This window comes from Silene latifolia, chromosome Y, assembly GCF_048544455.1.
Source record: "Silene latifolia isolate original U9 population chromosome Y, ASM4854445v1, whole genome shotgun sequence".
Lineage (NCBI taxonomy): Eukaryota > Viridiplantae > Streptophyta > Magnoliopsida > Caryophyllales > Caryophyllaceae > Silene > Silene latifolia.
Window position 1 is genome coordinate 95467242 of NC_133538.1, and position 17206 is coordinate 95484447.

Genomic DNA, 17206 nt, shown 5'->3' on the forward strand with positions numbered 1-17206 from the left:
TCGGTTCAACAACAAGTGGTTCCACAACTTCAACACCATCTCCAATATTTAGAGCAATATCACAGAACTTTTTTAACTCATCTTCTTGTGATTGTGATTCTGAACTTAGTAATCTAAATGAAGGTGGGGTAAAATCATTATCCGATGTGAGGGAAGGTGGTGTAAACTTTGGAGGGGAGGGGTGTATAAACCGTGGAGACCGTCGAAGAAATGTAGAAGATTTTTGTTTCTTCTCAAAATTCAGTGGCTCAAACTCTTGAGACTCAGAGTCCAAAACAATAGGAGAAGCTGGCTTAGCTTTGGTGTTGACAGAAACAGGAAATGAAGCCGTTACACAAGTTGGTTTGTTGATAACATTACTTTTCTCCTTTGCTGGCCGTTTTCCCAAAGCAATTTCTAATTTAAGAAGAGCTGCCAACAACTCATCCTCATTATCAAATTTGAGTTTACCAAACTTAGTAAGTGGATCCTGCTCCTCACTATCACCTTCATTACAAACAGCTCCATTATCTCCCACGTTGTCAGCTCCTCTCTTGTTCACTTTTTCAGCTCCCTTCTCTTCCACTCTGACAGACTCATCAACTTTATTCCCAGGAATATTCAATCCCTCTGTTGTAGGTTGTGATGAATAAGAGCAATCACTTAAAGCAGACGCGATTTGAGCCATCTGTTGTACAATCTTACAGTCAGGATAATTCATTCTAGCTTCTACCAAAGACTTTGAGAAGCTAGAATAGGCAAGAGCAAGATTGTTTGCATCTTCTGCCAATTTCTTGAAAGTAAACATACTGCTCCGGCTACCGTCCTCCTACACTGTCTCAGTAGCCTTCGGGTCCTCAGTAGGCTTTGGGTCCTCAGTAACCTCAGTAGGCTTTGGGTGCTCAGTAGCCTCAGGTTCTCGAATAAAAGCCTCAGGCATATCCAATTGTATTGGGATAGTAAAAGTTATATGCTGAACCGTAGCCTTGACAATGCGACATAGAACACCTCCAGTACCAAACCCATCCTTCATCTCATCCTTAAGCCTAGATTTTATCCTTTCTTTCGTCCATGATGCTATTGTTGGGAATACCCGAGGGACCGAAAAATAATCAAGGATACTCTATCAAGATAGATGAAAACGAACACCATGATAGGCCCAAAGAAAATTATCATTTCCAGACATTCTCCAATCTTTAACAGCTTCAATAAACTGTTGTCTGGTAAATTTGCACCAGTTAAATGATGCAACAGCTGAAATATCTTCTAAACACTTCAACACTCGTAAGCTGGCGCAAGTCCCTTTTACGCCCATCAAAAATGCTGAGACAATGAATACAATAAAGTTTCTTTTAAAATCTTCCCCGCCGTCTCTTTGGCTAATTATCAGTTGTAATATATCCTTAACATCAACCTTTGTGGGATCTTTTGTATTGAATTGTCTAAACCATCTACTCTTTAACTCAACAAAGTCAACACTCCTATCTGTTGAGGAAGCTATCGTGACATCATTTGCACCCATAGGAATACCAAGTGATAAATGAACATCGTCATCCGTTATTTGAAGTTGCCCTTTCATATAGGAGCATGACGATATGTTGAATTTGGTAACTAACCAATGCGCAATAGCACCTGGAACCATATCTGTCCGGAGATTAAGAACCCCACCAAAGCCCATGTCCTTTACATCAGCTACTTGTTTTGCACTCAAATTACTGTTGATAAGTGTCAACAACATTTTAGGTGACATACGTGTCCTCAAATAACACTGCCCCAAGCCATCATCATCTTTTAAATTCGTTTTAACAGCTTTCTTGCATCGACTTCTCTTAGTAATAGCATTTACGGTTTGCTTGCTTGTACTTGCACCATCATTATATAGCGTCAACTTATCCATGTGTGGTAATCTGAAAATATGATTAAAATGTGTTGTTAAAAACATGTGTATCTATAAACCAAAAAATACCATTGACAAAATACATTATTCACGAATGACAAGAATCTTACATTGTGAAGAAGATAAATGGAATAAGAAGCAAAAATAGGAAGCACAAATCTGAAAGAAAGTGAGACAATGACATTTGACAGACACACCTACCAAACTTTAAATAGTGAATCTAGCGTGCTAGATGTAAGTATCTAACTACTGTAAAACATGTATCTACCTAAAAAATAAGAGCTATGTATCTATCAAACGGAAAAAGGATAAAAAAACGGGACAGAAATCATAAAATTAAACTAAAAAAAGTAAAAAATTATACAAAAGAAGATGATGCTAATATTGGATACAAAAGTAAAAAATTATATTACAAATAGAGAGTACGCAAAATGTTAAACAACTTACTACAAATTATACAAGAAGTACATAATTATACAAAGGTTTATAACAACTACATAATTATACATAATAACTACTAAAAAAAAAAGAGAAAAATTACACATAAACTAGCTTGCGCTATATGTCAAGCGGGAAAGGGAAATCAAAAAAAGAGAAATTTTCACGAGTAATTAGCAAATCTCGCAATGGAAATTGTCTTGTGCTTCTTGTCTCAGATGGCAGAGCTCTAAGCAACAACAACACTTCGCCAATTGTAATATCATTAGGAATGTTAAGATGCATATTAGGACTTTCATTTTTTGCCTGGTGAAAAGGGAGGATGAACTTTGCTATCATATTGTCCGTTAAAAAACATTTGCAGCTTTGATAAAGGATGTTAGGACCCCTACGAGCAATCCGTACCCCATTCAAATCATTTAGAACTAAAGACCCCAAGAATGCCATGTCAACACGAGGTGCATTTCGATGTATGAGAAAGAGTTGACACCTGTTTCTACAAACCATTGCCATATTTGCCTTATCTTCGTACAAATCAAGTCGTGTGAATATTTCATTCATTAAATGTTGATTATTAAAAACATCATATTGTGCTTCAGAGCTTGTGCCATTGACGGTAACTTCCTTTAACGGATCAAATGAAAACTCCATTCCCGTTTGCTTTTCAGATACATAATTACTAATAAAGTTTTCTTTATCTTCTGCTAGAATATTAACAACACACCCATTGCACCAATTTTCCATAGATGATTATGTAGACTTAATAAAGAATAAAGTATTTGGACCTACATTTTTAGCAAGTTAGGAAAAAAAGAAAATTAGTTACAAAAAAATAAACTGAAAATAACTAAGATGAAATTTAATCCTGTTTCGACACAACTCCCGCACATGTGTAACCTATAGAAGTATCATGTGTATCCTATAGAAGTAGCATGTGTATGTTGTAGGCAAGAGATGTATACCTAGAGGTAAAAGTACAGCTATGAACACAACAACACATGCTAATATTGGAAGACACACAGGCTAACGCTACCAGATACATGAAAACAAATTGTGCATCCAGTAAGAGTATCATGTGTATTCCGTAAGTGACAAATGTGTATCCAAAATACAAAAAGACCTAATATGGCATCCTAATTGTGGACTTAGCCCAAAAAACATGAGACTCTTCTAAATTATGACCCAGCACAAAAAATCGCAAACATTAAAATAGTTCCATCCATTTTTAAAAGAGATATTGTCACTTTGTCAGTCACTGCCAGTAAGAGATCTATATCTAGAGGTAAGGTACAGCTATGAACACAACAACACATGCTAATATTAGAAGATACATAGGCTAATGCTACCGGATACATGAAGCAATTTCTGTATCCAGTAAAAGAAGCATGTGTATTCCGTAAGTGACAAATGTGTATCCAGAATACCAAAAGACCTAATATGGCATACTAATTGTGGACTTAGCCCAAAAACGTGAGAGTGTTCTAAATTATGACCCAGCACAAAAAAAATCGCGAACTATTTTATATAAGAAGGTACATAGGCTTATGCTACCGGATACATGAAGCAATTTGTGTATCCAGTAAAAGAAGCATGTGTATTCCGTAAGTGACAAATGTGTATCCAGAATAACAAAGACCTAAGATGGCATCCTAATTGTGGACTTTGCCCAAACCGTGAGACTCTTCTGAATTATGACCAAGCACAAAAATCGCGAACATGAAAATAAAATGGAGGGACATGCACAAGCTACTGCTACTGCATACAGGAAACAATTGTGTGGATCCTATAGAAGGAGCATGCGTATCCTGTATGTAACATATGTGTATCTAGACTTAAAAATACACCAATAAAACACAGCACAACTGAGCATACCACTTAACAGAACTCACACCAGTACGCCAACCAGAAAAATCAATCGCATCCCCTTAAAACACATGACAACATAACACAACAGATAACCATAGCAAATAAAACAGTAATTATATACGTTTGAGCTTCAATAATCAACATGTGAAGCTTAATAAAGATCAAAAATCAAAAAATATAAATCAGCTGAAACATAAACAACATAAAAATGAAGAAATTAGGGTTACAGCAGGATAGAAAACGTCACCGTCGGAAGGCAATGGGAGATCAAGTCGCCACCGTCGCCGTCGCGAGCGGTCGTCGGTGATGTCGCCGTCGGGGGGCGGTGGTCGGTGATGAGAGAGAAGTCATCACCTTCGGGGATAAGAGTGAGATGTACGGGAGTGTAATGGGAAATTGTGAGTGACAGTTGTGCTTTAAAAAAAAAAGTACACAGTGAGGGGTATTAGTAGTTCGTACGGTTCGCACCGTAATTTGGTTCGTACGAGATCCTGATTCTATATATATATATATATATATATATATATATATATATATATATATATATATATATATATATATATATATATAGTAATAAGATCATCTAAGTCCATGTCTTACACTTGAGTCCATGAGTTCTATTGTCATCCCTTAGATCATGTTATTGAATGGCTTAGATTAAAAGTAAAAAGCAACTAATAATATTATTCTAATGGCTAAAATAATTACCTCTCTCCTCCTACCACTCATAGGGTGGGTATTAGCATGCATGCAAAATAGTTGTCAATCAAAACATCACACACACACACGTCCTAAAAACTTCCCCCCACTTTCCATCTCTTAATTATTCAAAATTAATTTTTCCCCAAAACATTTGCCCCAAATTAAACCACATTCATTTCAAGATTTAAATCTGCTCTAAAAATCCCCCAAATTTATCGGTTTTTTGCTACCTTATTATCGTTTTTTTCTCCATTTTCTTTGCTCACTTGCAAACTGCCATTGTCGTCCATTCAATCACTTCAGAAGGTAATTTTTTTTGGGGTTTTTATAGTTTTATGATTTTTTTCTGGGTTTTTACAGTTTTATTATTTGTTCTCTTCATTTATTTAGACGTTTTTTTTAATTTATTGGACATTGTTATGCTATTGGACTGTATTTGATCACAGTACTTTGTCACCATTGTTGATGTACTGTTCTATTTGATCACTGTTTTTGGCTTCTTCTATTTGATCACTGTTTTTGGTTTCTTCATTGTTGATGTACTGTTCTATTTGATCAACGTTTTGAGTATATATGTTCATATTCATTAAGATTAGTCATATTTTTTGGAGAAATCCTACTTTTGTTGGAGAAATCCCACTTTTGATTACCCTTTTGTTAGAATTACACTTTTGATGCTAAAATAACACTTTCGGCTGCTGCAATCACACTTTTCTTTGCTAAAATAACACTTTATCTTGTTAGAATTACACTTTTCTCAGCTCAAATCACACTTTTCTTTGCTAAAATTACAATGTAGTCTGTTAAAATAACACTGTATTTTGTTAGAATTACACTTTTGTAAGCTAAAATAACACTTTATTCTGCTACAAATCCCACTTTTGACCCTTTTGTTAGAATCACACTTTTGTTGCTAAAATAACACTTTATGCTGCTACAATTAGACTTTTGTCAGCTAAAATCACACTTTTTTCTGTTAAAATGTCACTGTTGCCTGTTAAAATAACCCTTTATTTTGTTAGAATTACACTTTCCTCTGCTACAATTACACTTATGTTAGTTAAAATAACACTTTGTGCTGCTACAATCACACTTTTCTTTTGCTGATAGTTTTCTGTTCCCTGTTAAAATAACCATTTATTTTATTAGAATTACACTTGTGGCTGCTATAATTACACTTTATGCTGCTACAATTAGACTTTTGACAGCTAAAATCAAACTTTTTCCTGTTAAAATGTCACTGTTGCCTGTTAAAATAACCCTTTATTTTGTTAGAATTACACTTTCCTCTGCTACTATTACACTTTTGTTAGTTAAAATAACACTTTGTGCTGCTACAATCACACTTTTCTTTTGCTGATAGTTTTCTGTTCCCTGTTAAAATAACCATTTATTTTATTAGAATTACACTTGTGGCTGCTATAGTTAAACTTTATGCTGCTACAATTAGACTTTTGACAGCTAAAATCAAACTTTTTCCTGTTAAAATGTCACTGTTGCCTGTTAAAATAACCCTTTATTTTGTTAGAATTACACTTTCCTCTGCTACTATTACACTTTTGTTAGTTAAAATAACACTTTGTGCTGCTACAATCACACTTTTCTTTTGCTGATAGTTTTCTGTTCCCTGTTAAAATAACCATTTATTTTATTAGAATTACACTTGTGGCTGCTATAATTACACTTTATGCTGCTACAATTTTAAATTTTCTTTTTGTCTTAAATTTTTTTTGTATTTAACAATGAATTTTGAGTAATGTTAACAGATGTCGGTGGAAATGAGGGTAAATCGTGCAAGTCCAAAAAAGCAAAGGTGCCTGTTAAGTCGAGTAAGGAGCTTGTTGTTGCCAAACCAGCCAAACCAAATAAAACCAGACACGAAGAAAATAGCAAAGGTGGCTGTCAAGTGCCGGCCGTGAAGCTGGTTGAGCTCCTTGAAAAGCTCAATGATGCACAAATGAGATGCGGTACGAAGGATTGGTTTGGTGGTATTCTGGAGCTTAAGCTCAAAACATATCCGATGGGGTACGTTAAAGATTTTCCTCAAAGCATTCGATGAATCGTATATTTTTCGGGCCAAGGATAAGGAGTTCATGGTCACCAAGCATGACGTGTATGACTGTTTTATGTTACCACTTGGTCCTAAAACTCTTGATCTAGTACCTACGGGCCGCCAAAAGGATTCTCAAGCGCCGGAGAACAAGCAATTGAAAGATAAATGGCGAAAAGCGTACAACATAAAAGGGGTTAATGAAGGCATTAATTTAGGAATTGTCTTCCAAGATATTTTAAAAAAAAAATACAAAAAAGGAGGTCCGCACTTCACAGTCAGTTTGTTCTCGCTCGCAATGTCATCATTCCTAACTCCAACGTCATACAAGGGGGTTGACTTCAAGCTTTTGAGAGTCTGTTGAAGATGTGGACTCGATTACGCAGCATTTATTGGTGTTCTTATGTGCTTGGAAAATTTGGTGAAGGTCATGCGGCAGATATCGGTGAAAATAAATGACGCCGCTGGGTGTATCCCCTTCTTAATGATTACGTACTTTCAACGTTTCGATTTCCGTGGTGAGAGTTGTCGCCACACCCCCGCCCCTCATTAAGCACCGGGACCGCAGACGCTTTCGACAGACTACATGGTGAGCTTGACAAGAGCCGTTTGGGTCGGCTAACTTGGTCCGTGGTTAAGTATCCCTCGGTGCCTACAAAAGAACTCATAAGCATTGGTGGGGTGCACGATAACAGCCAAGTGTTGGCCATTGGAAATGTGGTTAGGGATACGGCATTACAAGTGACTTCAACTTCAGACAGGAAGAAGTTCATCGAGATTGAACTCCCTTCCGGTGTTGATGATGACGAGGAGTTGAAAGCTCTGGCCAGATGTAAGTGCTATTTTAATGTTTTAAAGATACTTTTTCTTTCACTACAATTACACTACAATTGTAATTGCGATATTAATCAAGAATTGCTTAAATTACAAGGTTGTCGATAAAAATTATACTTTTTAAAGTTAAAATTATAGTGTAGTATGTTACAATTACACTTTTGTCCGTTAAAATAATACTTTTTAAAATTAATATTATACTTTTGTATGTTACAATTACACTTTTGTCCGTTAAAAAAATACTTTTTAAAGTTAAAAATATACAAGGTTGTCAGTTAAAATTATACTTTTTACAGTTAAAATTATACTTTTGTATGTTACAATTACACTTTTGTCCGTTAAAATAATACTTTTTAAAGTTAATATTTTACTGTTGTAGCATACAATTACACTTTCGTCCGTTGGAATTATACTTTTGGACCTTAGAATTATAGTTGTTAAGGTTAAAATTATACTTTTTAATGAACACTTTTGACTGAACAATTGTCCAATTATCTGTATTTTAATGTAGGATGTGCATGAGCTTTACTTGAAGATGCAAAGGAATGCTACTGTCTTCTATTCATGGTATGCAGATGCAGCCATGACGCTCAAAAGGTTAACAGGAGGGATGAACCATCCTAGTGACCTGTCGCTACACACAATGCACGCAATCATTCTTTCAAAGCCAAAGGATGAAGGATTATCTTGTGGAAATGCAGGAGATGGTCAACGAATAAATCGTTCCGTGAAATCAGCACCTGCTTCGCAACAAAGTCCAGGTGATCGATGATCGAATGATGAGGTAGATGACGACGGCACGAGCAAAGATGTTGGTGACGATGATGAAGAGGAGGACAATGGCGATGAGGACGAGGGAGATGACGAGGATGTTGATAATGTTGGCGATGAGGAGGACGGTGATGATATGGAGGATGATGGATCCGATAATGAGAAAGAGGTGATCAGTAGATCTTGGTAGAGACCGTGAAGGCCCGGTGGCCGCGTCAATTGTTTCGGATGATGCAGCTAGTGAGAAAGCACTGGAGGTGTCTACACAATGTATAATGGAGGCCGTGCAATATTACGGCTCCGCTGAATTTACGGACATCGGTCACGAGACGAGTACGAAGGACACCGACGTGGATGTTGGTAGTACTCGTGAGATTTCCGTTATATACGTAAGAGGAAGGCAGATGGAAAGCAGTGGGTCATTAAAGAACCACCAAAATTTGACCGGGAAGTTCTGGAAGGTATATATTCAAAAGAAGAGCTTGATGAGGCTGAGAAGAAGTTCTATGCGAATGCTGCAGCTGCAAAGGAAGAAGAGCAGACGATGGATCTGGACGTGCATGTGGCCGGGGATAATGAGATAGCTGACCAAAAAAATGAGGCCGTAGAAGAGCAGACGATGGATCTCGACGGGCATGTGGCCGGGGATAATGAGATAGCGGACAAAAAAATGAGGACGATGGGCCCACCGACGCTGTTCCACCCGTCACTCAACTGCTGATTTCGGCTGCGGAGATTATTGAAGCAGACCGCCGAGCTGAAAGGTCGGACAGAGAAGACCAAGGAATTGGAGACGTAAGAGAATTGGTGAATGTGGCCTCCGACGCTACGGGAGCGGGTGTGTATGTGAGTGAAGCTCTGAACGCCGAGGCGGAAAAGGATGATGACAAGATTGGGAAGGGTAATGCTGAACCTAGTCTCCAATGTTCAAGTTCAATTGTGGTTTCGCAACACTACACGATCTTTGTCAAGTGGACTCTAAATCTTTGGAATTTAGAGGGCCTCGATGCCGGGAGACCGAGAAGGCGGATAATGCTTTGGCGGAAGTTCGAACTCGAAAGTTCCCCCCACTCAGCTTGATGTTCTCTCTCGCCGAGATATGCGATGCAGAGCGCGCAGCCCAACAACATTATCAAGAGGGTGCAGAAACGGCGAGGCGAAACCACCGACGAGCGGGTGTTAAAGGAAAACGAGCAAATGAATATGTATATGCGTTGCGTGCAAAGGAATTTATGGACGTAGAATGGACAAGCACTCGTATATTCTTCTGCGGAAGTAAACGCTATTGCTCGAGGAGCACCCAATATCTCAGTGCCGATCGTAAATGAGGAGGGTTGGAATAATGAGGAGCCAAATTTGGATATAAGTTCTCGGGGCAGTAGAGAAGGTAGTGGATGGGGTCAGATCAAGGATCACGGAGGTAATGCCGTGGATGAAGTTATTTAGTTAGAATTACATTTTTCTATCTTAAAGTTACACTTTTGTTATTTACAAGAACACTTTTTTTGCCTTAGAATGACACTTTTCTCTCACTGCAATTAGACAATTTGTTAGTTAAAATCACACTTTATTCAGTTAGAATTACAATTTTCTCTACTAAAAACTACACTTTTTTAAGTTAAAAATATACTTTTGTAGCTTACAATTACACTTTTGTCTTCTAGAATTAGACTATTTGTAGTTAAAATTACACTTATTTGTGATAAAATAACACTCAATTTTGTTTGAATTATAATTTTGTCTACTGAATTATACTTTCTTCTCTGCCACAGTTACACTTACTTACTGATGATGAAATAACACTATTTTTATTACAGATGCGGCAGTTGAGGATGTTGCCGGGAAGTCTTCGGAAGGGACTGTCGAGAGAAGAGAGGTATCAGCTGACGTTCTTCCAGAGGCAGAGAACGTTGACATTCCTATCCCGGTCCCGTACGTCCCTCACAGTGATCTGAGCTACCATCCTTTTTTACTTCACTCGAGTGAGCCCTTACCATGCATGGATCACGTCAATGAGAACCTTGGGTGTTCTCTTGATTGTGGGGCACCTAATCCCGATTTGTGCTTTGCGACGAAAAACCTAGCATTCAAATCGGAGCTCCTAGTGCCAATGTTCAAAGTGACAGAAATATGTGATTGACTATGCGTTCAATCACTGAGGGCGTGTTTAACGAGTTGTAAGTGTATTATTCTTTACAAGAGCCTCTTAACATTGCTAATTATATATATATATTTGTTGGTAAATTTCATTTTTTCGTTGTAGGGAACAATTGGTCCAATTCAAATGAGTGGTATTTCATTACCCGGGAAGATATTGCAACTTTGAACCCTGGGGAGCAAATCATGACCAGTGTTATTGATGGTTGGTGCTTGCTACTCAACCACATCATGAAACCTTCGGACATATCCCGTTCTTTCTTTGGACTAAGTCACACTGTAAGTTAAAATGTTACCTTTGTGTGTTAAAATTACACATTTGTCCGTTAGAATTATACTTTTTCAAGTTAAAACGTTGGTTTTGTATGTTAAAATTGCACATTTGTCCGTTAAAATGATACTTTTTGCCGTTAGAATTACACTTTTGATTGTTTAAATTATACTTTTAACATCTCCCTTCTGAGTTAATTCTAACACTTTTTTTGGTTAAAGGTTCACTTTATTTGTATAAAATAGTTCTTTTAATTATCTGTTCACGCATTTAACACTTTTCAAATTACGGTCCCTGCAATTATGATTTGGGACGCTCAAAAGCTTGGGAAAGTGTTGAACAAAGACGAAGACATTTTTGGTGGTCGGGATTCATGGGTCAAATGTGTCGTGCACCATTCCACGGATACGGACATGGTAGGTAACAAAACATGTAATCTTGTCTAATGGTTTTTAAGTTTTAATTGTTCGATCTTAGCAACACATGGTGCGATCTTTCTCCCGTTTTATCCGGCGACGGTGATCACTACAACAAGCGTGTGCATCAACTTTCTCACCGAGCAGATTGACTACCTCGACAACCGCAAGTACGATGACCCAATAGAAACGCTCCCTTTACGAGGGATAGCGCGTATTTCCGTAAGTGGCCGATATCTACAATTACTCTTTCTTTGTTAAAATTACAGTTTATCCATTTTTGGTTGGAGAAATCCCACTTTTGATTACCCTTTTGTTAGAATTACACTTTTCTTTGCTAAAATTACAATGTAGTATGTTAAAATAACACTTTATCTTGTTAGAATTACACTTTTCTCATCTAAAATCACACTTTTCTTTGCTAAAATTACAATGTAGTCTGTTAAAATAACACTGTATTTTGTTAGAATTACACTTTTGTAAGCTAAAATAACACTTTATTCTGCTACAAATCCCACTTTTGACCCTTTATTTTGTTAGAATTACACTTTCCTCTGCTACAATCACACTTATGTTAGTTAAAATAACACTTTGTCTTTGCTTTCAATCACACTTTTCTTTTCTTGATATCTTAAAAGTCAACGAATTGTAGTGGGTCGTACTACGTTAACTCAACTAAGTTTTTTGTGTCCAGGCAAATATAATGGGGAAGTATTTGGTGTCTAAAGGGTCATCTAAGGGGCAAAGGTCACGGTTCAAGATTGTCAACATTGAGTTCAAATGGCAAGGTCAAGGGTATTCGAGAAATGACTGTGGTGTTTTCATGATGCTACATATGATGTTCTACCGCGGAAGCCCTTTTCAATGTGACCTCGGAAAGAGGATGCTATGAGTTTGTACCGTCTGAGATTGCCGCAACACTCGTCCTCTCGTGACATTAACGATGTCGAGAAGATATCCTGACCAGGGTTGGTTTTTTCAAAACGACTGTTGGACATCCGTTGACAAGAAAGTTGAATGCTGTTAAGAGGAAAACAGATGATGACATAGGGCCGGAGTCCACAAAACGTGCTCGCGTAACTGAATTTGAAAAGCCCGCTCGGAGGTGACGCCGGTTGCCATGCGCATTCCATCCGGTCAAGCGCTATCAGCCAAAGAGCCATCCCCGTGGAAAGGGGGACGGGTTGGGCTTTCTCTCGTGGTAGAGGTGGTCTGAACACAAATGTGGTGTCGAAGATGCTCCGGGGCAATCAGGCGTTAATCAAGGATATTAAAAACAGGAGGAAGCATGTAGCCGACTATTGCTTGTTAGATGACCACACTTATGATGAACGGTCTGTCACGCTGGCTTAATTAACGCCTTCTTTATTCAAGGATACTCAAATTGTTGATGACATTTATTTAACTTTAATTAACGACTTCTTTAATATTACGGAGTGCAGTGAACAGCTGGTCTGGTACACCCGTCACGCAATGCTTCGGAGAAAAGACATTATGTCCTTGATGCCTGAAAACCGATGTCGTTAGATGTGATCGAGTGCTTGGTCGATTTTGATGAACCATTTGGAGAAGGAGGAATATGGCGACCAAATGAGGATGTCATTCTTTGGTATACGTCACATGGTAATTCCATTTATCATTGCATAATATTTATGTCCACTTGTATTACACCTTTGTTGCTTAGAATGTCACTTTTCTTAGTTACAGCGTTTTAATGTGAATGTTTCACTTTAGTTCTTTTAATCCACAAAAGTGTCATTCTAACCGTCTGAAGTGTAATTTTAAGGGACAATAGTGTAATTTTAAGTGACAATGTAAACACGTATTCATGTTCACTATTGCCTTTTCAAGGATTTCTTATTGCGTATGCTCGGGACGTTTGAGCAACCAGGCACACAATCGACAAAGAACTATGACGACTGACCACTAGATCCGGGACACCTTCATCGCCGACAAATGCGACCGCACCGTTAACTTGAAAACAGACTTGCTATTTGTCCCGTTCTGCATTAACGACCATTTTGCATGCGTTTGTATCAATCACAAATCAAATACAACGACTTGCTGGACGGGCAAAGGCATTCTCGACTTGAAGAAGTCGCAGCTTTGGCAAAGCAAACGCGTTTAATTGTAAGTTATTTTCGATCGCTTTCTTCCGAATGCTATCTTTTTTGTTCAATCGCTTTTTATAGGGTAATTGTGTACATTTGCAGTCTAGCGCAGTGAGTGATTATTTAGAATCACGGGATAAGGAAAAGAAGAACACTAGGCACGGAAATTCCTAATTATGTGTTGCGCCGTATACCTTTCAGCGGGATGTCACCAACTCTCAACCAACCGTAGTCGGGTCTGTTCACCATGATGGCGATGCTCTTATACGAGGGTCTTCCTTTTCAAAGATGAAGATCTCGACAAGAAGAAATCACGGCGCTATTTGGTGATCCAAATTGGTAGCTACCCTCGTTAAGCGGACATGAACATTTTGCGCGAAGGTGTGCTCGAGAAGGTCAAAGCTTTTGTTAGCACGAAGGACAAACCGTGGAAGGTATTACAACGAGCGTAGACAAATTTCCCCCGTCCCAATGTGAAAAAATAACAACCTTAATTTAGTAGTTCTGTTTTTGTTGGAATATTCCCTTGGCTATGTAAACACTTATTTCATATTTTGTACTATTTGCAGCTGTTAGCAAACTTAATGTAGACAGTTATTTTTTGTGTAAATAATCTTACGACATTCTATAAAAGAATGTCTTTTCCTCTCAAGCAAGACGCAGCCACAACTGTCTTGAAATGTATCTACTTCAACAATATAGAGTAATATGTTAGCTAAATCATCGAGAAAGAAAGTGTGACTGTAATACACAAAATTGTAATTGTAACCTTCAGAAGTGTAATTCTAACAGGCCATATCAGTGACAGATTTACCTTACATTACATAAAATATAAATGTAATTTTAAAAGACAAAAGTGTCATTTTAGTAGTTTTATTTATGAAAAGATAGTAATGTTGTTTTACCTATCTGAAAGATGTTGCAGTAATAACTGTGTACTTTGAAGAACATAATTTGTCATGATAGTCAAGCGTTACATTTTTTAACTTAAAATTGCATACTTTGAAGAACATATTTACACTTACAAAAGTGTAGTTTTAGTAGAGAAAATTGTAATTCTAATCAATAAAGTGTGATTTTAACTAACAAATTGTCTAATTGCAGCAGAGAAAAGTGTCATTCTAAGGCAAAAAAGTGTTATTCAGAAATAACAAAAGTGTAACTTTAAAATAGAAAAATGTAATTCTAACTAAATAACTTCATCAAAATACATTGTAATACCAACGGCGACCAGTTGTCTTCTCGTTTGATGTCTAAACACAATACGAAACATCATGTTGTACCTCGTATTTTGTGTAGACATCCCAAAAAATTGCACTACTTATTACGTCTTAAGTTGATTATTCTAAGATGGCTGCTTCTTCATCTTCTTCGTCTTCTTCTCCTTCTTCTTCGTCTTCTCCATCTTCTTCTTCTTCCGACGAGGTTTCTGACGATTGCGAGTCTGGCGGGTGCTCTGCGAATGGGTTAGGGCAGTTCCTTTTGTCATGGTTAGCTAATCGCTTGCAGTTTTTACACATACGTTTTGGCTTCCTTGCCAAAGCAACTGCTTTTTCCTTCTTCGACAACATTCTCTTTCCGCTCCCTTTGTTCTTGGATTTCTTGGGCGGCAAAATGGTTATCTCCTCAGTAGGAGAACATCCAAGAATTTTCTCCAACTGTTGACGTTTATTCAATGGTGATCCTAATGGTGAGAGTTTCTCCTTAAACTGTCTAATTAGACACGAGAAGTTCTCGACATCATTCTTCAATTTGCCCATGAGCAACCCAACTGTCTGATGAATCTCCGACCACATTACTGACATCGCAATCTGTTTTCCATCTATTATATCAATGTCCTCGCTGCTTCACCATTACTATCGAACATTTTAGACAACCTTGCATCTTTACACCATCTTTTAACAATACATTCTTCCTGAATAATCTTCACTCCGTTTGATGAGTAAATCCATATGACATGCCGGCAAATGATGCCTTTCCTCTCAAGCATTCTGCAGCTACAAGTGGCTTTCAGTGTATCTAGTTCAACATTATAAAGTAATAGGTTAGTTAAATCAGTCAGACGAAAGTGTGACTGTAGTAAAACACAAAAAGTAGCATTTTAAACAATAAAATTGTGATTCTAACGGATAAAAGTATAACTTTAATCAATTTGTAATTTTAACTACCCAAAGTGTAATACTAATCAATAAAAGTGTTATTCTAACTGATTAAAGTATAACTGTAGCAACCCAACGTATTATTTTAACAACCCAACGTATAATTCTAACAACCCTAGGTGTAAATCTAATCAACAAAAGTATAATTTTAACGGATAAAAGTATAATTTTAGTAAACAAATGCTACAGAATGATACCTGGGCAGTATGTGACCTCATAATTTCTCTCCCTGCTTGCATCTCTTACAGTGGTCACTTCTAAAGAGCCACACTCAGTGAATCCTCTACTTTTACAAGTACCAATTGACCACTTGGCCTCTTCTTTAAATTCCTCGAATACTTTATGACTGTACACTTCCGCCCCGTGCACTTCAATAGCTAGATGAGTTGATATTTCAGGGAAACTGTGTCTGTTACAGTTGTCAATCTGTTTCTGTGTGTCTTTGCTTTGGTCCATCGCTGTCAAAAACGCATCGTAAACTCAACTAATGTTCCTGACTTACTCTCAAATCTCTTAAAAAAACTATTTTCGCTCTCTGATCTTTGGGTTGTCCTCATAACACCTCCCATATCTAGGTCCCTACAATGAGCCATAACCCACTGCCTCCTTTTAGCGAACATTTCTTGGAACCAGTCAATGTTATTAACATTGTGTTCCCTGCCAATTTCTTCCCATTTTGCATCGAACTCTGCCGGTTCAATGTCTTCATCCCAGATTATGGCATTCAATTTCTTTAGAAACACTGAATAATCATCTCTCGTCATTCCATACTTGCTTGGAACCTTGTTCATGATATGCCACATACAATAGCGGTGGCGCGCTGTCTTGAACACCAATGGCACCGCTTTAAGAATACCAGCATCCTGATCGGTGATAATGTACTTAGGCTCTTTGCCACCCATCGCACCCAGGAAACGGGTGAACACCCATTTAAACGAGTCTGCATCTTCATGAGCAACAAGCGCTCCACAGAAAGTGACTGACCGTTTATGATTATCAACCCCCGTGAAAGGTGTGAATGACATGTCATACTTATTGGTGGAATACGTCGGATCGAATGACACTGCATCCCCAAAAACTGAGTAGTTCCTTCTAGCGATCCCGTCCGCCTATATAACTTTACTAAGGCTACCGTCAGAATCAACATCATAGTCAAAGAAGAACCCCGGTCTAGTAACAGACCAATTCCTTAAAGTGGTCCACGAACATCCGACCGTCCGTTCATGAATGTAGCATTTCACATCCCTGTGAAAGTTCTTAAAAGAATTCAAACTAGCACCGATGTTTTCAAACCCATTAACATGTTCCTTCAGAATTTTGTACGTCTTCGTAGCTCCTATCTTCAGCTGTTGATTAATGACAATCTTTTAGATTTACAGATATCATTCATCAAAAACATAATTAAAACAGATACAAATATATCAGTTCAAAAAAAGAAAATTGTTGTTTTAACAATAGAAAATGTAATTGTAGACGCAAAAAGTGTAATTTTAGATGACAAAAGTGTAATTCTAACAAAATAAAGTGTAATTTTAATCAAGAAAAGTGTAATTCC